The 27,857-nt window shown below is 47.3% G+C and overlaps 2 long non-coding RNA genes across 2 annotated transcripts; one reads left to right on the forward strand and one right to left on the reverse strand.

The window, feature by feature from the left end:
- The first annotated feature begins 3,493 nt into the window (after nt 1–3,493).
- On the forward strand, nt 3,494–27,670 carry LOC105465847 (uncharacterized). Its single transcript, XR_977821.2, has 3 exons — nt 3,494–3,801; nt 5,979–6,190; nt 25,805–27,670. It is a non-coding gene; the product is annotated as an uncharacterized lncRNA (long non-coding RNA).
- Nucleotides 17,776–23,596, reverse strand: LOC139362235 (uncharacterized). The gene is made up of 3 exons (XR_011620676.1): nt 23,460–23,596; nt 19,701–19,924; nt 17,776–18,533 (listed from the first exon to the last, which is right to left on the reverse strand). It is a non-coding gene; the product is annotated as an uncharacterized lncRNA (long non-coding RNA).
- Nucleotides 27,671–27,857: the final 187 nt, after the last annotated feature.

Genomic DNA, 27,857 nt, shown 5'->3' on the forward strand with positions numbered 1-27,857 from the left:
TCACACTCGTAAGGACAGGACTGGATTTGGCCTGTTGGAAAGAATAGTGGGAATTTCTGTTCTTTTCTTGCATAACCTTCAGGGCCTAGTTAATGAATCTGGACAAAGTGTCACTTAAAAGGCACACTGGTCCTTTGTTGCCAGAAGGGTTCGATTCAAGTCTCTCTGCTGGGTCAAAGCAAGCCATATTTATGCCTTTGGCTCAGACATGGAAGAAACAGAAAATTGATTATGTTCCTGTTGATTTCATCAAACCCATCATCTTCCTGGTGTCCTCTGACTGTCCACAATGAAGCAGTGAGATCTCAGCCCTTCCCAGACCATGGGGATGGTGGAATCTGGGAAGCGGGCATCTTCAACAGCTGCTCTCAAATTGGCTGGGCTGTGAGATGAATCCCATCTCTGTAAGAAGACATGCAAGGATGCTTCTCTCTTCCGGACCCCCTTTGTGCATCTGGACCAGTGAGTCCCTTTCTAGGGAACTGAGTCATACAGTGTTAATTCTCTCAGGTCGTCACTTCTTCCAGATTCATTGAATGCTAAGCAAGTGTAAATGGAGTCAAGATTTTGTTCTGCAAATGCCTTCAATATTCAATTGCTCATTTCAGAACCGCTCACCTCGCGCCCGCCCATGATTTGAAACAGGTTTCTCAGTCGCCTGCTCCCGAAACAACCCTACAGGTGCCGTGGCTGATCTCTGCAACCTTGGAAGGCGTAGGTGCTTTCCAAGGCCTCCCTGAGCTGCCGTTGTGGTATGAAGAAGCTGGAGGAGGTTGGTTTTAGAAGAAAACAACCCAGTGGTCCAGCTCTGCCACTTTTAAGTTCTGCTTCATGCTGGAAAACCTTTCCCTTCTGTCAAATTTCAAGCACTAGATTTCCTCAACATACTTTCGAAGGCTCGTGTTTTATCCGTTTTTAATTAACTCATTTTGAAGCTTTCATACTTGCCCCCAAAATATTTTCTTGGCATTTCATGGCCATTGTTTTCCTTGGGAAGGCCGCCGGTGCTGTGGAGGAGGGTCACCGAGCAACATGGCTTGGCATTTGGACACGCTTTTGTTCCCTTCTCCCCGCCAGGCCTCTCTGGGGCTCTTGCATTTACTGTTAAAATATTACAGAGGCCCACACCCGAACGGTCATAATCCCTGGTGCTAGACTGTCTCTAATTGATTTAATTATTCATAATTGCTCAGCTGGTCTTACGCATACTTGTGCGTGATTATGGTGAACAGGCCAGTCTGTAGAGGATGATGTATCCCTTTCTGATTAGCGGGTGGATCTGGAGTCTCTGGGGGTCTCACATGGCCTTGTGGACACTTGGACGGCACCCTCAGAAAGTTGGGATGGAGCCTCTTAGCTTATTGGCTTTAGAATGGTGCCACCCTTGAGTGTTTGCTTAAAATGTTTGGGAAATTAGAATTCTTGGTGCCAATGGAATTTAAAAACAAAAGACAGACAGAAACATTGGCAAAGGGTGGGGAAGGGCAGGGGGAGTTGGGTTCAAAGGAAAAGAAAGTAGGAAAGCAAGACATGGAGTCAATGCAAACAGACACCTGTCAACTAGATAGACCCTCAGCTCATCCCTCATGGGGATGACTGTCTGTCCACACACCTGTAGAACCACGAATCCAGCCCTAACATGTACTTAAGATACTTTGGGAAAAAAAGAACCTGCTGATATCTGGGGGCATGCAGGGAGGCGAACGGGATGCAGAAGTAAATTCCATCCCAACAAGATGAGATATCATCAGCCTGAGGGTCCTCTAATTGTCCCCATACGAGTCTTCTTAATTAATTCAAGACAAGTAAATGATACGAGGCCTCATAGGCTTCACGGGGCAGCTTCCTGGTGACTAATATTTGAAGCAATAAAAGGAGCCAGAGCATTCCTGCTTCTTAATGGTCTCCAGTCATCCCTACCCTCGACCCAGACCCACACAGCCCCAGCCTCCTCTGGCTTGGATCAGAAAATAGCATGGACTAACTTTGGGATGCTTCTGGCTTTCCGGTCATTTACAAAGTGCGTTGGCATCTTTTCCCTTGTCTGAGTCTTGTGTCAAGTCTGGTAAAAAAACAGGAGATTTGGCAGGGCGGGGAATATGATTCCCATGATACAGGGAAGGGAACTGAGGTTCTGGGAGTAAAGTGAGTTGGTGGAGCCACACCGCGGGAAGAGAAGTGAGAACTGGATTCTCGGCCTGGGGACACGCTTTCCTTTCATCTGTTCCCTCTCTCCAAGTAGAGGCTTGTGAAGAACTCAGCAGAATATTTCATTCTGGGTTCTATGTTCCTAGGAAATGATGGGGCCAAAGAAGTCAGGTAACCCACAGATCCCGGAAACAGCCCCTCCGAACCGCAGAGCAGAGTGAAGGAGGCAGTGTCCAGATGACAGAGTGCTTTCATGCCCACTTTATCCTAATGGCCTTTTAAATGACCCTGCAAGGCATGCATTCACCCAGATCAGAGCTCAACAAATACTTGCAGTGTGAGTAAACGAGCCCCAGGTTATAACTGGGGAAATTGAGGCCAGGAGACACCAGGTAACATCATAAAGAAGAGCCAGAACCCTATGGCCAGTCATCTGACACTCCCTCCACCCCATCACCCCTCAAGGGCCTCTGCAGGCAGCAGTTTAATCTGAAGCAAATCCTAAAATAGTCCTCAAGAAGATGAGCCCATCCCAGCTGTAATTCGCCCTCCAGGTGCCTCGAAAGATCTTTTCTAACAAAAACACAGAAATGATTTTTACCATCCAACCAACCATCAGCTCTGTGAACCTTGAGAGAGACGGGAAGGCTGTCGCAACCTCTGTGAACTGAAATGTATTATCAGAAGGATGTAATTACAAGTATTTATGTACACTGATTCTGAACCAGAGAATCCCGGGATGGCGCTGGAGCCAAAACAAGAGAAAAAAAAAAAGAGAGAGAGAGAAGGGCTTAAAAATGCCTGACAATGAGCAATTCTTCATGGAACAAAACTATTACAATAGCCAGCCTTTGATCTTGCCCGTCTCCTGTTGCCAATTGTATTTTGTCACCATTGGACTGTCACCCGCGAAGGAGCACTTTTGAATTAAGCAGTCTACAGCAATTTAGTCTGCACCGGCTTTGAAGTGCCAACATCAGTCAGGCCAGGACTAACTTTTTTCATTAAAAATTTTTCAACTTCTCTAAGGGAGCTTTTTGCCTTTTTTTTTTTTTTTTTTTTTTTTTTTTTTTTTTTTAAGCCTGCCAGGGCATTTAGATAAGTTGAGCCTCCAACCCGTGGCCCCAAGACATCAAAAGGAGCTGGGTCCAGTAATGCTGGAGGCAGCCATCACTAAGCCCTAATGGAGTGCTTCATTAAGATCGCTTCAAAGGCCCCCGTTTACAGACTCGGAGATTGACTAATTTACACATTGTGGGAAAATTGCTACCAGCTCTGCCCACACCCCAGCAGGGGGAGAGACGCCCTCTTTCTTTGAAAGGCAAGAACTGCAAACGGCCCCTCTAATTGCAGACTGGCCTTTTCAAGGGAAATACCCAAGCCCTGCCCTAAATTTTGCAATCGGCTGCATTAGCACTCCGCGTCCTCGCACCGACCCTGGGGTCCTGTTTGTCCAGAGGCAGCGTGGCACCAACCCAGCTGTGTGTGCTTTGAAGCTGGATACTCCCAAACACGTTTGGGTTTGAACCCCAGCTCTGATCCTGCCAGCGAGGAGCCTTAGAGCAAGTGACTTAACCTTCTGGGCCTCAGTTTCCCTCATCTGAAAATGGGTGTGATCAAGTCACCTCCCAGGGATGTTTTCGAGGATCAGAGGTAAGGACGGTAGGAGAAGCTCAATGTGCTGGCTATTTTTACCTTAGCGTAAACATATAAGAGAGTGAAAAGGCATCCCCTGAAACTGAAGCCATGTTTTCACAAGCTGTCTTTATGGCTTATTGATTATTTGAGATGTTGGCACACAGATTGCAGCATGAGGTCCACAGACAGGTGCAGGTCAGACCCATGGCTGTTTTAAGAACTGTGTTACATGGCCTCAATGGCAGCACATAACAGCATCAATTCATGTATTAATAGTTTTCCTTTGTCATAAAAGCAAGTTGGGAAGGGCGTAATGAGGCGAGCTCTCTTTGGGATGCTGTGACGTGGATTCACCCACGGGTCTGAAACCAGGTCTGGCTATGGAAGGTTGGTCACCAGAGGCCCTATGGGAAAAGCACCAAGCCCCAGGTGCAGTCACCCTCCCAGCCTGGCTCTGTTCCCAACGTGCTGAGCAACACCAACCATGCCGCCTGTCCTCTCTGATCAGCAGGGTTCTCCTGGGACTGAGAGGGCAAGGCCTAAGTATGCCCAAAGCCTCCTCCCCAGCCTGACGCCTCGGGGTCTTCACCTGGCTTGTGGCCTCAGCGTCTCTAGGACCTTGTGAGAGATGCACGCTCACAGGCTGCCCCGGCCTCCTGAATGGGAATCTGCATTTGGAATGATCCCTGGTGATTGGGGTGCACAGTAAAGTGGAGGAGCTCTGCCCCAACACTTCTCTGGCCCAGGAAAATACAGTGATGGTTGTTTCCTCAGGGGATCCAGCCGGGTGACTTTGGCCTTGGAAGTTGTGATTTTTGAGACTAACAGCCTGGCCAGCCCCTTCCCCACCACCCAACTGGGACTCATTGTGTTTACATCAGTGTCACGCAGCTTTACTCTCTAGGGTCACATGGGATCCCAAGTGAGGTAAATAAAACCTCTGCATCATTCATTGAGCACCTACCGTGTTCAGGCATCCTGCTGGGCATAGCGCACCTGGTAAGTAACTGAGATTGTGAGTCATTTGGTCTTTTGGTTGAGTCAGTGGAGCAAGAGATTGAGTGACTTGCCCAGGGTCACACAGCCGGTGAGTGGCCTCCTTCCAAGGGGCCCCTGCACCACACACCCCCTCCAGGCTGCACAGAGGAAGCCCAAGGTGTCCATTTCTGGAGGCACCCCCTGGAGAGGCTGGTTAGATGGGGACCCAAGGGGAGGCCAGAACTGCCACGTCCTCCGGTATTGTCCCCTCCCCCTCTACTTTCTATTTGCCCATCTTCCTAATTAGAGAAAAAAATTCTACACTCACTTCCTCTATTCAACCTTTCACTTAAAAAAAAAAAAAATGCAACTCCCACCCCCTTGGTTCCCAGCCTCGAAGGGAAGCCGCCCTGGCCAGGGGCAAGCATCGCAGCAAACCACTTAGCAAACCGCAAATTTCAGAGGCCTCGTCACATCTGCGTTTTATCAGCTTTTTCCGGATAGTATTACCCTGAGCAATTGTCTGCAGATCGGCCGACAGCTGAGACGTTCAAGCGCTGAATTAGGGAGAAAGGGCCGGAGATAAAGCCGAGCACATGTATCCCATCAAAGTAATGAAAGCCGCCTGCCGCCAGGCCGCCCTGCTGCCTCCTTTCTAGCCACCCTGCCGCCCCGCAGGAAGGCTGATTAACCCTTGCGAGGCAGGGGAAGAAGAGCAGGGGTCATCCAATACTCAGGCTAATCAGGGTCCCAAGAACGGGAGGAGGGCGAAGGGGGTGGGCCGGAAAGAACAGCCATCTCAGAGGGCCACTCTGACCTCAGGATTAGACCTGCTGCATTTCCTGTCACAGGATTCGGTGGGACAGCAAAAAGGCAAATGAATAAGAACTTGGTGCCCACAAGGTCCCAGGGACACTGCCTGGGTATTAAACATTCCTAGAGGAGTGAGGGCAGGCCATTTCCTCTGAGCACGGCTTGCCTTACTGTGAATGGATGCCATGTTTGCAAGAGTTGGTAATAATATTTGCTGAGCACTTACTATGGACTGGGCACCTTTGTTCCCCTTGCTTCCTGGCCCACCCCATGGTGTGCTATACCTGGAGCTCATTGCATTGAACTCCAGTGTTTCCTAGTGAGGGGTGGACACCAGGATGTCCCCAGTCCTCTGCTCCCATGACCAATGCTACTTAGGTATCTGTGTTCTGCCCTTCCAGGGGCCTATGTAACAACTCCCCGGCATCCATACCTCCACAGCCCAGAGTAGGGTCTCAGGGATGTGGGCTGTACCTAGGCCTAACTTCTGTCCGGACTGACCAGCACGCCTTCAGAAAGACTCTCGGGTTTACAGTACACGAGAGTGCACAGCTCTCCAAGACATTCCAGGCAATGTTACTTCATCCACTTATGGAAATTTGCCTTTTTCATAGTAAGTCTAAAGCGACGCCGCTGCTTTAAAAACTACCAGTCATTTTTGCTGAGTTTGAACATCTCATCCTTGTTAACCATTTAGACCTCTCTTCTGCCTCTCACAACCTGTGGTTATTTTTCTATCAGATCTTTGATGTTTTTCTTATTGTTTGGTAAGAGTTCCGTGTATATTCCAAGTAGTCACCGTTCATCAGTTTGACTCTTTGCAGCATCATCCCGTGCGTCCTCTGTCTGCTGCCGTGGCTGGCGGTGCCTTGGGTGGACAGGAATCCTTAGTTTTCACACAGTCCAATTCTTCATATTTATCTCCTTCTGTCTTGTGCTCTTAGGGTCTTTGGAGTAGAATCATTCCTTTTTAGGCACAAAGATATCTCCTTATGCTTTTTTGATTGGCTTTATTATTTTAACATTCACATTTAGGCCTTTAATCCATCTGGAGCCCACCTTTTGAAAGGCTTAAGGAAGAGATTATCCATTTTTATTGAAGTAAGACAGCTTTGTCTGATGCAGCGTGCTGTTGGCTGAACTGGACCTTTGATTTCCCAGCAGGGACCTCAGCTTGCTCTGGGGCCCTGTCCTGCACCCCAGGCTCCCCAGTAATGTCTTGGGGAGGGGAACATCACTTAAAGTCTCATTTCCCAGCCACCTTCTCCACTTCCATAAACTGCTGCATAGGTTTGGACATCTTCTCTCTGTTTTGTATTCAACCACAATACACACAAAGTAAAGGAGGCCAAGATGACAGAAGATGGTCCTGCAATTAGGACCCCTCCCACCCACCTTCACCCCAGCATTGCAGCCTTGTGTACATCCTTGCCAGGGATCTTTGCCAGTGCAGATCCCTCTGCTGTGAGGGCTTTTCTTTCTTCATTCCTTCCCATCCGATTGGCCATCTTGAGGGGAGACCTCAAGAGTCAGCTCATTTGTTCACCAATCTGTGTGATCTGTGCACTAAAGAATAATGGATATGCTGTATCTGCCAGGGTTTTCTGGAGAAAAGCAACACAGATGGACGCCAGCAAACCTCATGCAACAAAAGACGCTATTTCCAAGATTTGGAGTAGCTCACAAAAGTCAAGAGAAGTTGAACCATCAGGTCACAGGAAGACAGGAATTGGGTAGCTCTGGGCTTCTACAGAGCAGGAAGTAAGGGGAGGTCAGAAAAACTTGGTGTCAACTCTTATCCCGCCTGGTGTTGCTCTCTCATGCCTGAAGTTCTCAGCAGGGAGCACAAAATTAATTCAGCTTGGGTCACATGCTCAAAAAGGGTCAGACACCACGACTGACCCTCTGCCAAGACCGCTTGCGACAGGAAGGAGCTGGCTCCTGGAGGAAAACACCTCGCAAGGCTTCTGGCAGCCCAGACACGGGTCATCCCTGATGGGCTCTTTATCCCAGATGTGGCCTTGATGAATGCTGGACCCCTAGGTGGGTCCCACAGTGCCTGCTCAAGGACCTCACAGCCCAGTGGAGGAGGCGAGTTAAGTAGAAAGTGCTCAAAACAAGGTAAAGAGTGCTGTGACAGAGGGGGCACAGGGGTGGGACCCCTGACTCCAGGCAGAGCATCAGAGAAGGCTTCCTGTAGGAAGCAGTGCTGTGCTGGGCATTCGCAGAGCTGCAGGAGCTGGTTGAATGGAGAAGCGGGGGAGGATGTTCTGAGCAGAGGGTGAGCAAAACATGCAGTGAGAAATAGACAAGCAGTTGACGTGGGAATGCTTTTCCTCCTGAGTAACAGAGGGGTCCTGGAATGTTCCATGTGGCCTCGGGGTCTCTGGGGCCCCACTCAGGGTTGGGTTGGAGAAGCCTGAATGCTGGATGAAGGAGACTTCCTATGTTTCTGATCTGACCTGAGAGCTTTTTGGTGGCTGTGAGGGCTGGGTACTCTTTCTTAAGACATTGACGCAACAGCCCCAAAGAGCTGACTCGATCATCAGGGCCAGACCCCTCACCTCGGAGTAGATGAGAAACTCCAGACGAAGGGGAATCTATCTGAATGACTCATCTTTTCTTCCCCTGGGACTCCAGAAAGCATCTGCACTATTCCATTTCCGTAGCAAAATATCTCCATCCTCTTCTCTCTGCCATTTCCACAGAGCTCATTTGAGACACACTAATCTAAACCAACCGGATCATGATACAGAGGGGAAAACTGAGGCCCAGAGAGAGGAAATCCTGGCCACAGTTTGTTCCTTGAGTCTCCTTGTTGAGCTTATAGCGGGTCAAGGCTGTGGGGTCAATGCTTGTGTTAAAAAAAAAAAAAAGTCACATCCTACCTTCATTTGAAAACCATGTTGTTATCCATTCACAACCACTAGGCTGGCTAATTTAAAAAATGGAAAATAAATGTTGGTGAGAATGTGGAGAAATCGGGAACCCTTGGGTATTGTTGGTGGGAATGTAAAATGGTGCATCCACTGTAAAAAACAGTTTGGTGATTTCTTAAGAAGTTACACATAAAGCTACCATATGACCCAGCAATTCCACTCCTACGTATATTCCCAAGAGAAAGGAAAAGCGATGTCAACATGAAGACTTGCACATGAATGTCCATAGCAATACTACTCTCCATTGCCAAGAGGTAGAAACAGATGTCCATCACTGATGAATGGATAAATAAAATGTAGTCTGTTAAGGCAATGCAATACTATTCAGACATAAAAAAGAATGAGGATCTACAGTGTGGGTGAACCTTGAAGACACTGTGCTAAGGGAAAGAAGGCAGACACAAATGGGCAAACACTGTATAATTCCATTTATATGAAATGTTCAGAATTTGTCCAAGAAAATCCATAGCGGAAGAGAGCTGATGAGTGGTTTACAGGGACTTGGGAGAGGGAAGAAGGAAAGTGACTGGAGAATAGGTATGGGGTTTCCATTTGGGGTGATGGAAATGTGCTGAAACTAAATAGCGGTGATGGCTGCATAGCATGTGAGTGTAACGTACTAAATGCCATTGAATTGTGCATTTTAGAATGGTTACTTTTATGCTAGGTGAGTTTTACCTCAATAAAAATTAAAGTCAGGCTGGGTGCTTACACCTGTAATCCCAGCACCTTGGTTGGCTGAGGCAGGAGGATCATTTCAGCCCAGGAGTTCAAGACCAGCCTGGGCAACATAGGGAGACCTTGTCTCTACAAAAATAAAAAAAAATTAGCCAGATGTGGTGGGCGTACCTGTGGTCCCAGCTACTTGGGAGGCTGAGGTGGGAGGACCAGTTGGGCCCAGGGGGTTCAAGGCTGCAGTGATCCCGCACCTCTGCACTCCAGCCTGGGCATCACAGCAAAACCCCAGCAACCCCAGTCTCTACATAAATACATAAAACCATGTTGTTTATGTCTGAGGGACTTTTGAATGCCATTCTTACACTGTATCGATTGAGGATGATGTGAAGTTGCAGCAGAACACTTACCGGAGTGGGCCCTGTTCCGAGCCCTTACAGCTCCTCTAGTTCTCACGGCAGCCCTGTCACAAAGCTATCCTCATTATTACCATTTTACAGATGGGGAAACTGAGGCTCTGAATGATAAAACAGATAGCCCCATGTCATCAAGGAAGGGTGGAGCTGCGATTTGAATCCAGGTAATTTGGCTCCAGAGCCCATGCACTAAAGCATCACAGTGAGACCCTGACTTCGAGTAAGAACCCACACCGCTCTGAGCCCTGATGGTGCAGTGTGGATCAGAGGATCAGGGGGCGGTGAGGATGGATACCTGGGCCTTGAAGGTGCTCCACCAGGACCGGAGCCACCCTCCCTCAAAAGTGCTTTGCTTGGGCTTGGTGGGCCTTGAAACAACAATTTGAGGCTTCCTATCCATCCCCATGGGTTCCCTGGGTAATCATGATTAATGCCAGGACTAGGAGCCGGGTGCACTCAGGGCCCTGCTCACAGTGACTGGCCCTGTGATCACCCACCCCGGCCCCTCGTTACCGGCCCCTGCTGCATAGTGGGCAGCCTGTGGATTCCCTAATGAATTCTATCAGCCCAGTGTGCAGGAGACGGACAGATAGAGAGGCCAAATCCCAAAGTGGATTTATAAGCGGAAATTCAGGGATAAACGCGGGGTTGGGGTAGGTGAGGGGAGTTGACCACATCCACTGCTAAATCTCAGATTGCAAGAGGAGCTTAATTCGTAAGGCTATATGCTGGAAAAGTCTGCATTAGCCACTTTGGCGTGAGTATATCTCTAAAACCACTAATGAAATTGTACTTTGGTCAATCAACATTTCTGGGGCCAGTGGCATGGGTAATCACTGGGCTTGCGTTGTACTTTTAGACAGGGAAGCCAATGTGGTCCCTGGATCATGCAGTTTTCTTCAACACCGAACGTTTGTTTTTCCATCTTGTGGGTAGTGAGCCTTTCTTGAGCCAAAATATATGTAGCTCACCCATAAAACTTGTATTTTGTAGGAAAGGGAGGATAAAAGCTCCATTGACCCAGCATCCGTCTCCTGCCACACTCTGCCCGAGGCAGGCTCACGTGGATTATTGCTTGAATCTGGGAAGTGGTCATTCTTGCAGATGGGAAACTGAGGCTTTGGGAGATGGGGTACTGTGTGCAGGGTCACAGAGCACATTGGGGTGAAACAAAAAACCCGATCCAGGTCTGTGAGCCTGAAAAGTGAGTTCTCTCTGCTTCACCGATAGCTCCCGGCAAGTGCTGTGGACCCTCGGGGAGCTGGAGGGCTGAGACTGTCTCAGAAAGCCGGCTTTGGACTGGATGGGGTGTAGGGAGTGAATGGCAGGAGCTAAGTACAAGGCAGGATGGGGCCCAAATGCCTTGCTCAGTGTCTGAAGTGCCCATCAACCTGTTTCCCTCTCCTGGCCACCTGGGAGAGGACTCTGGAGTTTCTTGGATTCTGGAGGTCAAACCATCAGACACGCACTTCCAATAAGGCCTTACACCTGCACATTAGTTGAAACTCCAAAAGCTGTACAGAGCTTTGGAGGACACATCCTGGCATGGCCACTCACAAGCTGTGTGACTTTGGGGCAAGTTGCTCAGCTTTCTTCTCCTACAAACTTAAACCCTGATCTCAGTCTATTGTCAGCCTAGGAATAGCTGCAATAACAAAATAAGCAAAAGAAAATAAATTACTATTGGAATGGAGGGAAAAGAATACATCTCAGCCATGTACCAGCTGTGTGCCCTTAGTCAAGTTACTTCGCCTCTCAGGGCTCAGTTTCCTTACCTGTAAAATGGGCATATTTTACCTACTTCGAAGGTATTGCCTGTCATTAAATGAGATAACACATTTAATTACATTAAATGAGTGCTCATTAAAGTACTTAGCAAAGCTCCTTGCATATGATGTTCAAAAAACTGGCTGTTTTATTGACATCATCATCATCATCATTATCACTATAATTACCACCATCATCACTGCCATGATTTCCACTACCATCAAAGTTAGCATCAGCATTATCATTTTCATTACCATCCTTATTACTGTCATCATCATCACCATCACCATCACAGCCATGATCATCACTAACATTACCGTCATAACCATCACCATCCTCACCATTACCACCACCATCAACATCATAATCATTAGCATCACCACCATCATCACCAACATCACTGCTGTAACTATCACCATCACCATCATCATCAAAATCATTAGCATCACCATCATCATCACCACCACCATCATTACCAACATCACTATTGTAACTATCACCATCATCATCATTACCACTGCCATGATCGTCACAATCATTACCATTACTATCATCATTATCATCATCATCATTATCACAATAGTTACCATCATCATCACTGCCATGGTTTCCACTATTATCACAATTAGCATTAGCATTATCATTTTCATTACCATCTCTACCATTGTCATTATCATCACCATCATCGCCATTACCAACACCATCATCACCACCACCATCATCACCAACATCACCATCATAACTGTAACCATAACCATCATTGTCACAATCACCACCATTACCACCGCCATTATCATCACCATAATTTCTAATATTGACATCATCGGTTGTCATGATCATCATGACAATCAGCATCATCTTCGTCATTATCGATTGTCATGATCATCATCATCATGTCATGATCGTGATCATCATGACATTAGCATCATCTTCATCATTATCATCCCTTTCGTCATCACCACCACCATCGTCACCACCACCATTATTACCATCAGGTAGACTGCTGGTGTTTCCATGGGACAGATCTGTCATGGTAAGTCTGTGTGATGGTTTAGGTCTTGAAGCTGATTTTTGTGGCTTGTGGTAGTTAAAAATACTATCCTGGCATTCTCTCCACTGTTTATTGTTTTAGAAAATCTATTAGAAAATTGCTTTCTTCCCAATATGGTTCTCAAATAGCCAGCATCAGGATTTTCCACTGGCATCTTGGAATGTTCTCATCAGAAATCTCCTGAAAGGCATGATCGTTGAAGCTGGGAGATTTGCCCAAGGGCTGTCTGGGAACAGAGCTTCTAATGCCAATATTATTTGCTCATGCCTAGCTCTTTCCAGCAAACAGAGGCCTTTCAAACTATTAATATATAAACCAACAGCACAAGCACTTTGAAAGGAGAAGGGTATGGGGGCAGGGTACATTCATCTACGTGAGCTGCCATGACAAAATACCAAGGACTAGGTGGCTTAAACAACAGAAATTTATTATCTCACAGTTCTGGAGGTTGAGAAGTTTGAGATCAGGTGTCAGCAAATTTGGTTTCTGGTGAAGGTTCTATACTAATAGTTATGGTATTGTTCACCATCATGCAGTCAGCAAAACATAAACACATAATCTTGAATGAGGCAATAAAATTCCTTAAGGATTGTCAAATCTCAATCTTTGAGAACGTCTTTTTAGCATTCTGTGTGACAAAATGGGAAGCCTGCGTAAAGCACTTCTGCCGCAGACAGAAGAAACACAGTTAGTTATGCAGTCGTTTGAGTGGTAAGAGAAACTCACTGCCTTCTTCACAGAGCACCCTTGTTATTTGAAAGAATGATTGACATTCTCATTCTGAGAATGAGCAAAGTGAGCCTGTCACTTCAAGGTGAACAGCTAATAGTATTTATTGCCAGAGAGATGTGAGCTTTCTTTTTCTTGAGACAGAGTCTGACTCTGTTACACAGGCTGGAGTGCAATGGCGCAATTTCGGCTCACTGCAACCTCTGCCTCCTGGGTTCAAGCGATTCTCCTGCCTCAGCCTCCTGAGTAGCTGGGACTACAGACACACGCCACCACACCCAGCTAATTTTTGTGTTTTTACTAGAGACGGAGTTTCACCATGTTGGCCAGGATGGTCTTGATCTCTTGACCTCATGATCCCCCCACCTCAGCCTCCCAAAGTGCTGGGATTACAGGCATGAGCCACCATGCCAGGCTGAGATTTGAACTTCTAACAAAACTTAGAGTTTTAGAAAACTTGTATCCGTCATTGTGAGCTTGCTCTCCAAATGTAAAGACTTTTTTGATGATAGTATTAGCGAATGTGCTTTCTTTTGATATTGTAAAATTCATTGTATCAACATTTGGCAGATCTTGTAAGTCAGTGAACCAGCATTTTCCAATGACTAATGCATGATGTTTCAGAATCTCACATAGGCAAAAGATACATCCAAAGTGCAAGACAGACTAGTGGATTTTAATGTGACAAAGAACAAAATGTTCACTGATGTGTTTTCAGATTCCACATTAAAATACTATACTACTGCTTGTCAAGTTTTGTGTAGTATCAAGAAATTATCTGAAAAGCCTATAAAAATACTTGTCTTGCATCCAACAACATATCTGTGAAGCCAGATTTTCTATATATGCTTCAACCAAACAACCTATCTCACAACAGATTGCAGAAGTAGATAGGAGAATTCAATGCTTCTATTAAACCAGAAGATAAAAAATTTGCAAAAAATAAGACAATGCCACTCTTCTCACTGATTTTTTTTTTAAAAAAACAGGTTATTTGTGTTAGCACATACAAGATTTTTTATTATTGTTTTTAAATGAATTAATAAATATTTTAAAATATTTTTAGTTTTAATATCTAAATGCTGGTAGATTCAGAACATAAGCAAAAGCTATTTAGGGGTCCTCAGTAATTTTTAACAGTACGAAGGAGGCCGAGTGTGGTGGCTCATACTGGTATCTCAGCACTTTGGGAGGCTGAGGTGGGCGGATCACTTGAGGTCGGGAGTTCAAGACCAGCCTGGCCAACATGGTGAAACCCCGTTTCTACTAAAAATACAAAAATTAGTCAGGCATGGTGGCAGGCGCCTGTGATCCCAGCTACTCAGGAGGCTGAGGTGGGAGAATCACTTGAACCTGGGAGGTGGAGGTTGCAGTGAGACGAGCTTGCACCACTGCACTCTAGCCTGGACAACAGAGTGAGACACCATCTAAAAAAAAAAAATGTACAAAGGGGTCCTGAGATCAAAAAGTTTGAGAACCACTGGTTAGTCCATTTTGCAGCCAAGGAAACCAAAGCTGGAGAGAGGATGGCAATGTGGCTGAGGTCGCCATGCTGGAAAATCACTCAACATGGTGGGAGGGCTGGTGATGTTCCTCCCAGATTCCCCAGCTGCTGGAGGATGGAACTTTGCTGTCGACCCTCTTCGGGGATTTCTTTTTTTTTTTTTTTTTTTCTGAAGAAAACTGAACCTGGACTTGGGCTGGAGTCATCCAAACTCACGCCCCTTTCCAGGGTCAGCTCCACCCAGGGCCTGCCCAACTGGGCATCAAGACCTGGCCTCTTGTCCCAAACCAGGAAGGCTCTGAAGGGTCATCCCTGATACAAAGCCCTGGGGAACCTGCACTGCCTTCCTCCATGCCTTCCTCCGCTCAGCCTGCTCCCTCTTCGCCCGCCCCATAGGTATGGAGCCTCAGAACACGCCCTGAGAACCATCCTGCCCACTTCCTGGGGGACCCACTGTGACAGCCGATGGAAATGCAAACTGGGCACCTCAGACCCAGTCCCAGGCTCTTCCACTGGAGGAAGGTCTCAGGACATCAGCAGAGGGTTTGGGTGACACTGAATACATTTGTCCCATCCCTGATTCGCAAGCCACCACAAAGTCAGCTCCTGATGCTCCATTGTTTGATCAGCGGGGCGAGGGAAGCCACACAGTATTCAGGATCCTTCATACTGGTGGGTCATTTGAAGAAAAGACAGTCCAGTAAAGTGCTGCCTAAAGGGAACTGATTCATTACCCAACTTTTCTCTGTGTACCTACTGTGTGCTAAGCATCTTGCCAGATCCCAAGGAGCTCTGTCCCCTTCCTGAGAGGAGCCAGGGGATGGGGGAGAGAAACCTACAGCTACCATTCTCTGCTGCTCAGTCCAGCGTTCTTTTCCTGAGAACTCACAGTCTAGAGTTTGGGGTGTGGCTTCAGAAGCCAACACTCTGGGCCTCGAACACCCCTCTGCTACTCTCTGCCTCAGTTTCCCCGCCTATGAACTGAGATAGTGATATACCTACCTCCTAAGGTTACCTTGAGGAACTAAGAACACATAGCAAAGCTTTTGCTGATGTGAGCTATTACTAGAACTTCTCCATCCAGCCCAAGTCCAGACCCTGCATGGGGTCGTCTGTAAAAGGATGGGGAAGGGTATTCTGCCGTGAGGGACCAGCATTAGCCAGGGCCTAGGGTTGGAAAGCGTGTGGCTCTGTTAGTCTACCAGTGTTCCTCGAGCATCTGCTCTGTGCCGGGTCACACACCAGGCGGGAGGAAGGAGACTTGGCGCCGGCTTCACAGTGCTGACAGAGTTATGCTGGACGTGGCATCAAGCAAAGCACTACAGCGGTCACTGTGCAGCCACCACCGTGGCTATTTGGAGAGCGGAGAGGAGGGCAGGGACTGGCTGGGACTGAACTTAGGCCTATGTGGGGCTTTGATAGGGTGTGGAGGGACAGGGGTGGGGAGGGCCCAGACCAACTACAGTCAGCTCTGAATTCAGATTGAGGAATGCAGACCTGATCCTCTGCTGGTGCTAAGCAGCCTTCATCAGGTTCACAGCTCTCCTCTGCCTAGGTTTGAGAGACTTCAGGGTCAAGGACAGAGCCCTTACAACTCAGAAAAGCAGCTCCGAGCCTATAATTCTGGCACTTTCTACCTCCATTCAAAGTGCATGAGAGATGAGAACTGAGCTCTCTAAATATGCTTGTGTATAAGAGGGGAGTGGTTATCTAATCAGAACCTCGGTCTCTCAGAGGTAGGAGAAGCCTGTGCAGCCATTCCTGGATGCATGAATCCACCCTAGGACTTCCCAGACACAGGTTCATGCAGCCCTGCTTGCACACCTCCAGCGACAGTGAGCTCATTACCTTACTAGCTGGGAAGCTCTCTCCATTCTCCTGCTGAGGCGAAGGCCTTCCCTTTGCTGAAGGTCTTCCTCTTCTATCTCTTGCTTTTATTGTGACCGATTTCCCTTCCAGGCTTGCTTCTGGTTGTCTTTCTCCCTATCTTTTGCCCTTTTACTCTTCTGCTTCCTTCCTTCCTGTGTTCCCCAGGCCTCCCGCTCCCATGCTCTCCCTGCATCAAACCCCTGGAGTCCCATTCACTCACCGTTACCTGAGCATCTCCTGCATGTCGCAGGAACAGAGGGGTTAACTGGGTCAATCCTTGCTGTCATGGTGCAGTGGGGCTCTGCCCACATGGTGGATGAGGTGTGAAGGGTGAGGGAGAAACCATTTGTAAATAAATTTCTTCTAGCCAGAAGACTGGAAAATCACAGCATGGAATGAACACGCAATTCAAACCCAGATCTGTCTGAGTGGGAACAGATCCCATTTCTCCTGCCCCTGTCTGTGTACACCAGTGACTTTACTTTTCTGAGCCTCAGTTTCCTCATCTGGAAAGTAGGTAGATTATGATCTACTTCTCTGGCCTGTTGTGAGGATAAAATAAAATCTGGTGTGTGAGCCCCTGGCACACAGTGGGTACACAGCCCTCCTGTTGGGGTCCTCCTGTCCAAATCAGCAGGGCCTCAGTGCAGCTCCCAAATTCCAGCGCCTGGCAAGTGGCTGGCAGATCAGATTAGGGACATATGTTAGCAACTTTCCAGTCAGCAGAGGTCGGCCAAGCAATTGGCTCCACCAGACTCTGGGCTTCCCTTAACCAGTTTGGACACAAGGAACAGCCACAGCACAGACCTTGGCATTCCTCCTGTAACCCCAGCTCCCACGTGCCCAGGGAGGAGTTGTGGCCTCCAATGGTGTGGCCATGCTAACCAAACAGGGCCAATGCACGCTGGGCAGCTGCTCCTAGGGGTGAGCCCACGATATGGCTTGAAGGCCAGTGTGGCTGAGCCCGGTCCTTCATGCCTGGCTGCCTAGGGCCTGGGGCCTCTCCCCTCCACCTGAAAGGCTGGGTCTGGGCTCTGGTGTCAGACGCACCTAGATTCAAACTCCCTGCTGCCATTTTCTACGTATGGTCCTCTGGGCAAGTCACCTCTCTGACCTCAGTTTTCTCTTCTGTAAAATGGGAGTAAAACGATGCCCACTCCACCGAATCACTGTGAGGGTGAAATGGGAGACAGGATACTTAGCACTGCACAGGTGGTCTTTTGGGAAATGCTATTTATTAAGGTGAGTTTTCCCACTAAGGTCAATGCCAGGAACAGACCTGAAGAGAATCTGGTTGCTCATATCTACAGGAAATGATAAAAAATGGAGCAGGACCTAAAACCATGCCCAGGGGGTAACAGTGAATAGCTGGCAAGGCTTGGCCTGGGGAGGTCCTGGCAGGTGGGAGGGGCTCACCACATAGCTGTTGACTAAAGGAATGAGAAGTCACTCAGGAGGACTTGAGCTCTGCCTTCAACTGCATGTGAGAAGGAGAAGCCAGCTTCATCTCTGAGGGGCTAACAGGCAGATCAAGATGAGAAAGATGTGAGGAGGCAGCTCCGGGTAAGGAAGTCTCTTTCTGCAGCCAGGGCAGTCCAAAGACGGAGAAAGAAGCTTCTGTGAAAGTGAGCTCCCCATCACTGGAGGTGTGTAAATCTGGTTGGAAGAACTGTAGGCAGACGTGTTATAAAGGGATTGCTGCACTGGGTGGAAACTTTATCTCTGAGATGTCCAAGGTACTTTCCAACCCTGAGAGCCTATGATTCCAGGAGAAGTTTTCTCTTCCAACTCCAAGATTAGTGAAGGTAGCCTAATGCTGTGGCCAACAACCTCGTCACTCATTGCTTCATGCTGTGGAAGTGTATTTCTTGGCCAAGTAACAGCTCCATGCAGGTACTTACCAGCGGCCTTCCTCCAGGCAGTGACTCAGGTATCAAGGCTCCTTCCACCTGTGGTTCCACCATCCCTCGAGTCTCTGAGTTCTTAGATGGATCCTGTGCATATGGCTAGACAATATGGGAAAAGAAAAAGTGGAGGATCACATGGAAGATTTTCACGGACCAACCTTGGAAATGGTGCACTTAATGTCTCCCCATAGTCCATTGGCCAGAACTGCAAGGGAGGCTGGAAAACGCAGTCCAGCTGGGTGCCCAGGGGAAGAGGAAGTGGGCATGGTGAGCAGTTAGTCACTACCTTAGGAGCTGGGGCTCTCATCTGTGCATTCATCCTTCATTTATCCATCCAGTGAGTGCTCAGTGAACACCTACTGTGTGCCAAGCCTGTGCCCTGGGATATAAACATGAATTGGACAGTCCCCTCTCTGGGAGTCCACACCTAGGTTTGCAGCCCAGGCACATCCACCAGCTATTGCCTGCAGTTTGGCAGTGACAACCATGATCTAAAGACGGGATAACTGATGACTTCCATTCTAGCACCACCATATGATATGGAAATGATCTCTCAGGGCCCATGTCCTTGTCTGTAAAGCAGGAAGAACACCACCAAGCTCAAAGGATGACGCAATATAAGCAAAGCGTGGGAAGCTCTCTGCAAACGGGAGTGAATATTCCCTATGTCCACATCCTCTAATATCAGTCCTCTCTGAGTGTTTTGGGTTGGATCAGGAGATGCTGTGTGCCACAGTAGAACAGTGATGGCCTTCCACACACCCCGCAGGGTGGGGACTGAACATGCGTTTGGTCAGGGATGCAGGAAGTTTTTGCCCTTAAATCCTTGGCAGGTTGGTAGTGACCCCTCTGTCCTCACAAAGAGTGGCCTGAACAGAGGTGCCCAGTCCCAGCTCCACTCACTTCAAGGACTGGGGAGGGAAGAGTCTGAAGGGAAAAGTACCTGGAGCCAATGTGTGTATTCCTGCATCCCTCAGTGCATCAACCTCACTAGAAAGAATAATCCAGGGCAGTTTCTCTTTTATCTCAGAGCCTAATCTCCAAGGGTTGCATTACACAGCCCGGGAGAGTTTTCCCAGAATGGAAAAACTTAGTATCAGAGAGGTTTAGCAAGTTTCCTGCTGTTGCAGAGCTGAGTGGAAGAGCAGGGATCGCCACCCAGGTTGGCCTGCTTAATGACATCTTTAGGGACATGAGTGTCAAACTCCCAGGGGAAACCCTGGTTCTAGCTCAGCCATTTTTGCTTCCTGTGTGAGCACTACTTACTTTCTTTGAAAACAGAGATGATGGCAATGTCTTCCCATCTGGAGAGATCAGTGAGAAATATTTTGTGTAAAATCTTGGCCCCAGGTCCAGCACACAGCAGAGACCAAACTGGAAGGTGGCACGGTAAGGTAGTTAGGAGCATGGACACTGAGAGTCAGCCTCCGCCACTTAGTAACCATGACACCTTATGCAAATGCATCTTCTTTGTGCTTCAGTTTGCTCATCTGTTAAATGGAGATGATGAAATACCTGGTAAGTATCATGTAGGCATAGGTTTATTCTCAGCTGTACATTGATGTGGTTGATTCCTATTAGTTTGTTAAGCTACCTACTCTTTGCAAATAGATAAGATCAAGGTGTCTTAAGCTAGAGTTTTGTATTTTTACTTTATAGTGCCTGGAAAAAAAGTTCAGCAATCTCAGCTCTGGGAAGGATGTTTGAGCAGAGAGAAGATTGAGTCTAGGAATTCAACTTCCTCCACTTTACTGATGAGGAAACAGAGGTCCAGAAAAGGAAAGGGGTTTACCCAGGAACTTGCGACCCACTCGGTGCTACCCGTTTAGGCTTTGCCCACCTCTTTCTGTTTTAGAAAATGACACCAAGTCTTGCTTAATGTGTGTGATGGAAACCTGCAGAGGCTCCAATGAAGCAGTCCTGGGCCATGATGGGGAAGCCTTGTCTCTCCAACATTAGCCTGGGTTTTGCATTTATTCTCAATGTGAGTCTCCTTTCTTCGTCTTTCTGTCTTATGCCCTGCACATCCCCTCTCAGGCTAACGTAAACAAGTTGGAGAATTTTAGAATTGTAGCCATATAGACCCTCAAGCAGCAAGAGGTTCTAGACTCCACATTTCAATCCTACAAACATGTATTATATTAGGCGCCAGACCCCGAACTAAGGGGATTTAGTGGTAAATAAAACAGACATGGTTTCTGAGCTCACAGTCATGCTGGGAGACAGACGCTAAACAAATAACCACAAACAGGTCTGGGTTGGGTGATCTTGAGCAAGTTTCCCCTCAAGCCTCAGTTTCTCCATCTATAAAATAAGATGAATGACTCCTACTTCCCAGAGTTGGCCCGAGGATGAAATGAAGTGGGTAGAGACGGGGCCATCACCTTAGTAGACATTCTAAAGAGTGGAATTCCTTCCTGCTCTCCCTGACTGTGGAGGGAAAGACTGCACTTGGATTTCTAAGGCTTCTCGAGTAGCTGAAGAAGAAGAGGGTGATACAAATACACAGGACGGCATGCTGTGTGCCAGGCCGGGCCGGGGCTCTCTTGGCATGGCAATTCCACTAGGTCTGAGAAGTCGAAAGCAAAGATTATTAGCTGAAAATGTACCATTGAGCCTGTTCGTTCTCCAGATAATCCAGTTTATGTATCTGATAAAATGGGATCAAAATGAGAAACACATTTCCAAAAGGAGTTGGAAACAGCATTGTCCTTCCTCCAGAGCATTTTACAGCTGCAAAATCATGGTGATTCGTGAATGTTTCACATGATCGATCCTCAAGCAGCAGCGAGGGCAGCACTGCAGTTACCCAGGCCAGGGGTGGACTTCGGCTCCACCACATGGAAGCTCGGCAGCCAAGTGGGCAAGTCACAGCTTCTGTGAACCCCGGTTTCCTCATCTATGAAAATGGAAATAGTCATATCTGCTGAGCAATGTTACTGGCATGTAATTGAAACTCAAAGGGAACTGCAGAATGTAAGTTTATGAGAGGGAAAAGTTGATCTATTTCATTATGATACCCGCAGTGTTAAAACAGTACTTAGAGCATACCAGGTGCTCATTAAAACGTTCATTGAATGAACAGTACACAGCAGTGCTCAGCAAATACTTGTTGAATGGACAATTGAATAAATATAGGCATATAAGTATGTCTTTCTAGCCTCACAGCATTTCCTGGATATTTTTGTTTGTTTGTGGAATTTTTGTTGTTGTTGTTGTTGTTGTTGTTGTTTTGTAGATAAGACATTTGGATTCAGAGAGGTGAAGTAATGCATCCTGGCCCATGCACTTAATTAGGGGCTGCCTCTTACCTTTGAACCCAGTTGTGTTTGATCCTATATGCCTTATATTTTCCACTGCATCTAGAAGTTTCTTGGAAGTTGTATCAATTAGGAATGCTTCCCACAGAATCTTAAGCTATAAAGCACAACAGTAGCTTAAGCGATAAAGACGGACTCCTCTTCCATGAGAAGTGGGAGGTGGCAGTTCAGGACTGGGGCAACAGCTGAGCATTGGCATCATGGAACCAGGCTATTTCCAGCTTCCTCTTCTGTCATTCTCCACCAGTTGGCTTTTTGTCCTAATGGTTGTTACTTTATGGCCACAAATGGCTGCTACAGCTCCAGGCATCACAACCAAGTTCAAAGGCGGGAGGTAGGAAGGAAGGAGGGGGTGGTGCATTTCCTGAAGTGCTTTCTTCTTATATCAGCAAAGGAAAAGGGAACCAGAGGCAGCTGTCTCAGAAGACTTCCCCTTAAGCCTTGCTTGTTAGATTGGCCACATGGCCAACCCTGGGCTGCAAGGGTGGCTGGAGAGGTGGGCCTCCAGCAAAGACTGACGGGATGGCCTGAGTCGCCCAGGCCAATCACAATTGTTCCACGAGGACAGGCTCACTGCTGCTCTGAACAAAATTAGGGCCGGATGGTGAGGGGAAGGCAAAGGGGTTGCTCCCCTCGAGTTTCAATTACATGCCAGTAACATTGCTCAGCAGATATGATTATTTCCATTTTCATAGATGAGGAAACCAGGGCTCACAGAAGCTGTGACTCGCCCACTTGGCTGCTGAGCTTCCATGTGGTGGAGCCGGAGTCTACCCCTGGCCTGGGTAACTGCAGTGCTGCCCTTGTTGCTGCTTGAGGATAGATCATGTGAAACATTCATGAATCACCATGATTTTGCAGCTGTAAGGGAAGGGCAAAGGGGTGTGGAAACCCAGACAGACCTGGAAGAGACTTGGCCACACCTTCATTTAACAAGCCAGGAGACCAAATCCAGTGTGACTGCCCAAAGACAAGATCTGAAGGAGATCTAGCTTTGTACTGATTTTTGGAAGCAATCTCAGTGAGCAGGGTTCCTGGAAGGTGCCCCACACGAGAGTGTTGATTTTCTCTGCATGCCGACACAGCATTCTGCAGCCATGCAGGGAGGGAGAGTCCCCTCATTCAGTCTGCTTTCAGTTCTTCAGATCACATCTTGGAGAAGTGATTAGTAAGTGCAATGCATGATCCTTGATAATTGCTGGGATTTGCAAAGAAAAAGGATCTAAAGAGCATGATTGGGTTAATTGGGAGGAAATTTGAATGTAGATTAAGAAGCACATGATAGAATTGAATTGATGTTAAATTTCCTAAGTGTGAGAATCATTGCTGTATTTATGTACAAGAATGCCCTTGTTCTAGGAGAAACGTGCTGAAGTATTTAGGAGACAATTCATGTTTGTCTCACACTTGTCTACAAATGGTTCACAAAAAATATATATGCATGTGTGCACACGTGCGTGTGCGCGCGCACACACACACACCAGTCCCCCTTTATCCATGGTTTTGCTCTCGTGGTTTCCGTTAGCCTCAGTCAACCGTGGTCTGAAAATATGAAATGGAAAATTCCAGAAATAAACAATTGATAAGTTTAAAATTTTGCAATATTCTGAGTGGCCGTGATGAAATCTCATGCTGTCCCACACCATCCTGCCAGGACATGAATCATCCCTTTTTCCAGTGGGTCCACGCTGGAGACACTACGTACCGTTAGTCACCGAGATCATCTGTTCCTGACATCCAGCCATCAACATTATCCTGTCTCTATGATACAGGATCACCCAAAGCAGGTGTTCCTTCTTCCAAAGCATCATCAGAAGGTGACAGCAGCCTAATCTCCCTTCATCTCATCATGCAGGCGTGTTACCAACTCACATTGTCTCAAGAAGAAGGGGGAGAGCAGTACAAGATGATGCTTTGAGAGAGGGAGAAAGTGTTCACATAACTTTTATTATAGTAGATTGTTATAACTGTTCCATCTTATTATTAGTTGTTAAACTCTTAGTCCACCTAATTTATAAATTAAACCTTATCCTAGATATGTATAGGAATAAAACACAGTATATATGTTTTATTATGTATGATTATATATTTATTATGTATGATTATATATTTATTATATATGATTCGGTACTATCTGAGGTTTCAGGTAGCCACTGGGGGTCTTGGAACATATCCCCTGTGGATAAGGGAGCACTGCTGTACACAGCCGTGCACATATCTGTATATATAGACATACATATAAATACATATACACATATACATACACATTCAAAGAGAGAGAGAAGAGGGTGAGACAGAGAAAAAAGCAAATATCAGCATTAATACCCAGTGCATCTAGACGCTAAAGAAAGGTCATATAAATGTTTCCTGTGTTATTCATGCAACTCTTTAGTAGGTTTGAAAATTTTCAAAATAAAACATTGGAAAAATAATAAATTAAAACTTTTAAAAGTGAGAAAGCTTAACAAAAATATCAAGTAAACACACAGTGTGTTAGCGGGCATTAAACCGAGCCCTGCTGTGGGGCCTCTTGGTGGCCAGTAGATCCCGCATTCCAGCCTCAGTCGGCCCCAGGCCTGAGTTCTTCCTATGCCGGATGGGGATGAGGTTGGTCACGGCCTCACAGGTGTGTGGTGAGCATTGTATGAATGACGTGCGTAGAGTCCTCAGCACCAAGCCTGCCCCAGAAGCCAGGTTTCAAAGAAGGGTGACTATGATGTGCGTCCCTGTAAGTACTACTGGGCCTGGCACATGGGAGGCAGGAAATTGGATGTAACCTGTGGGAGACCCGAACCTGGTGACTTCACCTGTCTGAGTCTCTCTAGAAGGAGATAGCTGGGGACTAAAGGCACGAAAAGACCCCCCAACTTACTCCCCACTGACCCCCCACACACACATTCTCATATCTCCTCTTCAGAGAGATCCTCTCCATCGGCTTAGGAGTTGGGGTTGGGCGAGACAGCTGGCCTCTGTGCACTGGGATGGAGCTAATTCCATTTTCCAGTCCCTGTGTCCCAGCACTGGGGTGCCCCCTCCTCCGGGGTGGTGGCCAGGGCCTGGCAGCTCAGAGGAACCTGGAGCTCCTCTTTCCCGGCCCTCTCGGGCAGGCCTGACAATCCCCACTGCCGCAGGGAGGCTCTGCCATCCGTGTGCTAATCCCATTACCCACAAATGAAGATGTAATCACAGCCCTTTCAAAGGGCTCCCAAGGCAGATCCCTCTTTGGAAAGAGAAAAGCAAGTGCAATTGTCCGAGCCACTGACTTCTGAAGCTCCCGCTGGGAGGAGGGGATGCAGAAGTTATTTGGGGCCAGCAGCCTCTCAGCTGGGAAGGGACTGAAATGGCGGTCAGGGCGGAGACAGCCCGAGTGTGGGTGACGAGTTAGGACCAGGTGGTGGGGTGGGGTGTGCAAGGGACTGAGGCTCCCCAACTCCCACACTGACCTTACTGCGACCTCACTAGAGCTACAAGCCTATGCCCTGGGATATAAACATGAATAGGACACAGTCACCTCTCTGGGAGTCCAGACCTCGGTTCACACCCAGGCATATCCACCATACCTCTGTTAGCACCATGAAGCTGGGGCCAAGTCTCCTTCCTCCCACCTGGTGTGTGACCCAGTACAAAGCAGACACTCGAGGAACATTGATAGACTAATGGAGCCACACACTTTCCAACCCTAGGCCTTCGCAAATGCTGGTCCCTCACTGCAGAAGATCCCTCCCCATCCTTCTACAGACGACTGAGATCTCCCCCTTGCAGGGTCTGGACTTGGGCTGGATGGAGAAGTTCTAATCTTTACTGTGACCTCAGTTAGAGATACAGAATTTCAGCGCCTCCCATTGTGCCTCTTTCAAATGGGTGCAAAGGTCTTATCTGATACGTTGTTGAGCAGCTGTGTGTGGAGGTAAAATATAAATGGTGACACGGGCACAGATGTGAGGGCCCTGTTGATGTCAACGTCACATTATATGAACAGTAGTAAACTTTCCTCAACACTGACTACATGCCCAGCACTTTTGTAATGCTACTTTCATTCCCATTTTACAGATGAGGAAACTGAGGCACAGAGCGATTAAGTGACTTGTTCAAGATCACAGGGCTGGAGAGTGGTGACTAGTTTTAATGGCTAGCAGAAGCAGGAACAAAAGCTACCATCTTCTTGGAACCATCGTTACTTTTGAACAGAAACTCTGGTGTTTGGCAGACAGCAATGAATTCATCTACTTTTGCGCAGAAGTAGGGTTATCTTGCCCTTTGACTGTGCCCTTGTAGGCCAGCAGAAATTCTGAGATTCAAGGCGGATGAAGGGAGTCAACCATGACCTGGAGTGGAAAATGTGTCCCTGGGGCTATGTCCTCTGTGCCTCGGGCCTGGGCTCCACGTGGCCCTCACTGCCTTCTAATAATCATTGCTGACTATGCGTGAAGTGCCTTGTGCTACGCACTGTCCTGTGTGAAATCAGTGGCATGCTAGGAAATGTTTGACAAACAGCTCTTGGAGATAGAACTCCAATCCACAGCATTTCCCCTCATGGTGTAAATAATCCCACTTCCCACCATGGTGGATCTCAAGCTATCAACCTGAGGTCATTGACAGGGAACTGGGAGAGGTTGCGTACAACTGGGTCTCCTGTGTGGTTCCAATGCACTGATCTTAAGAACTCACAGCACCCTGACTGGGGGACAGCACTTTTATTATGCCAGTTTTATAGATTAAGGCATTAAGACATTGAGAGGTTAAGACAAGCACTTCCCAAGATCACTTGTCAAGTAAATTCTGATGCTGAACCCTTGTCTCTGGGAACCCAGATGAACATGCTGCCTTCCGAACAGAGGCCTGTGTTTAGCTCCTCTCTTCCTGATCTTCTCAGGGCTAAGTCTACCCCCAGTTAAACTCTACTCTCCTTAAGGGTAAGGATCCCAGCACAAAGCATGAGCACCAGACACAGACAAAGCAACAAGGAAATATTTGGAGAATTGAATTGAATGCTTTGATTTCAGTTGGATCAATGGACTCGTCCAAGGTCACACAGAGGGGCAATAACAGAACCCATGACTGGAACCCATTACTGGAACTCATGACTGTTGGCTTCGGATATGAACCTTAAGTAGCACCTTCAGTGTCAATTCTGAGATTATTGTCACATCCAAGCATGGACATGAAGATTTCTGTTATTCCTGGGAGGGGGCAGAGGGGCCGTGGCTTCATACTTTGCATTTTCAATGCACCTTTGCCCCCTTTCTTTTGTAGTGAAAAGCATGACCCAGCACCTTGTATGTGTTGGAGGCTGAGCAAGACCAAGGGCACCTGGAGGGAAGAGGTCTGAGATTTATGGGCTACTTGATCATTTTTGAGGTTTTTTTCATTTGCTGTGGACTGAATGTTTTTGTCCTCTCAAAATGTATATATTGAAGCCCTAATCCCCAGTGGGATGGTATTTGGAGGTGGGGCCCATGGGAGCTAGTTAAGGTTAGATGATGTCATGGAGATGGGACCCCCATGATAGATTTTGCTCTTACAAAAGGAGAAAAAGACAGGATAGGCTTCTCTCCACTGAATGAGGATGCAACAAGAAGATAGTCTGCAAACCAGAAGAGCACCCTCACCGGACACCAAATCTGGTAGTACCCTGATCTTGGACTTCCCAGTGTCCAGAGCTGTGAGAAACGTTTGTTGGTTTGTTGTCTCAGCCACCCAGTCTATGGTATTTTGTTATAGCGCCCAAATAGACTAAGACACATGATGTCAGTGTTTCCTAAACTAGCAATGCACTGGGGGCAACCAGTGTAACATGGTTGGTGATATGTGAATGAACCTTTTAAAATGTTAATACTTTTGCATTTATTTTAATATGTGTTAAAAATATTTCTAGTGTATTATATCAGAAATAGTTTTCACTGCAAACAACAAAACAAAAAATAAAGAAAACAGCAACAAAAACCAGTGGCTTCAACAGGAAGTTTATTTCTCCTCTGCTGTAAGTCAGGGGCTGGCATGGCATGGGATATGGTTTGGCTCTGTGTCCCCACCCAAATCTCATCTCAAATTGTAATCCTCAGTGTCGCAGGAGGGGCCTGGTGGAAGGTGACTGGATCATGGG

The sequence above is a fragment of the Macaca nemestrina genome, chromosome 3, assembly GCF_043159975.1.
Source record: "Macaca nemestrina isolate mMacNem1 chromosome 3, mMacNem.hap1, whole genome shotgun sequence".
Classification (NCBI taxonomy): Eukaryota; Metazoa; Chordata; class Mammalia; order Primates; family Cercopithecidae; genus Macaca; species Macaca nemestrina.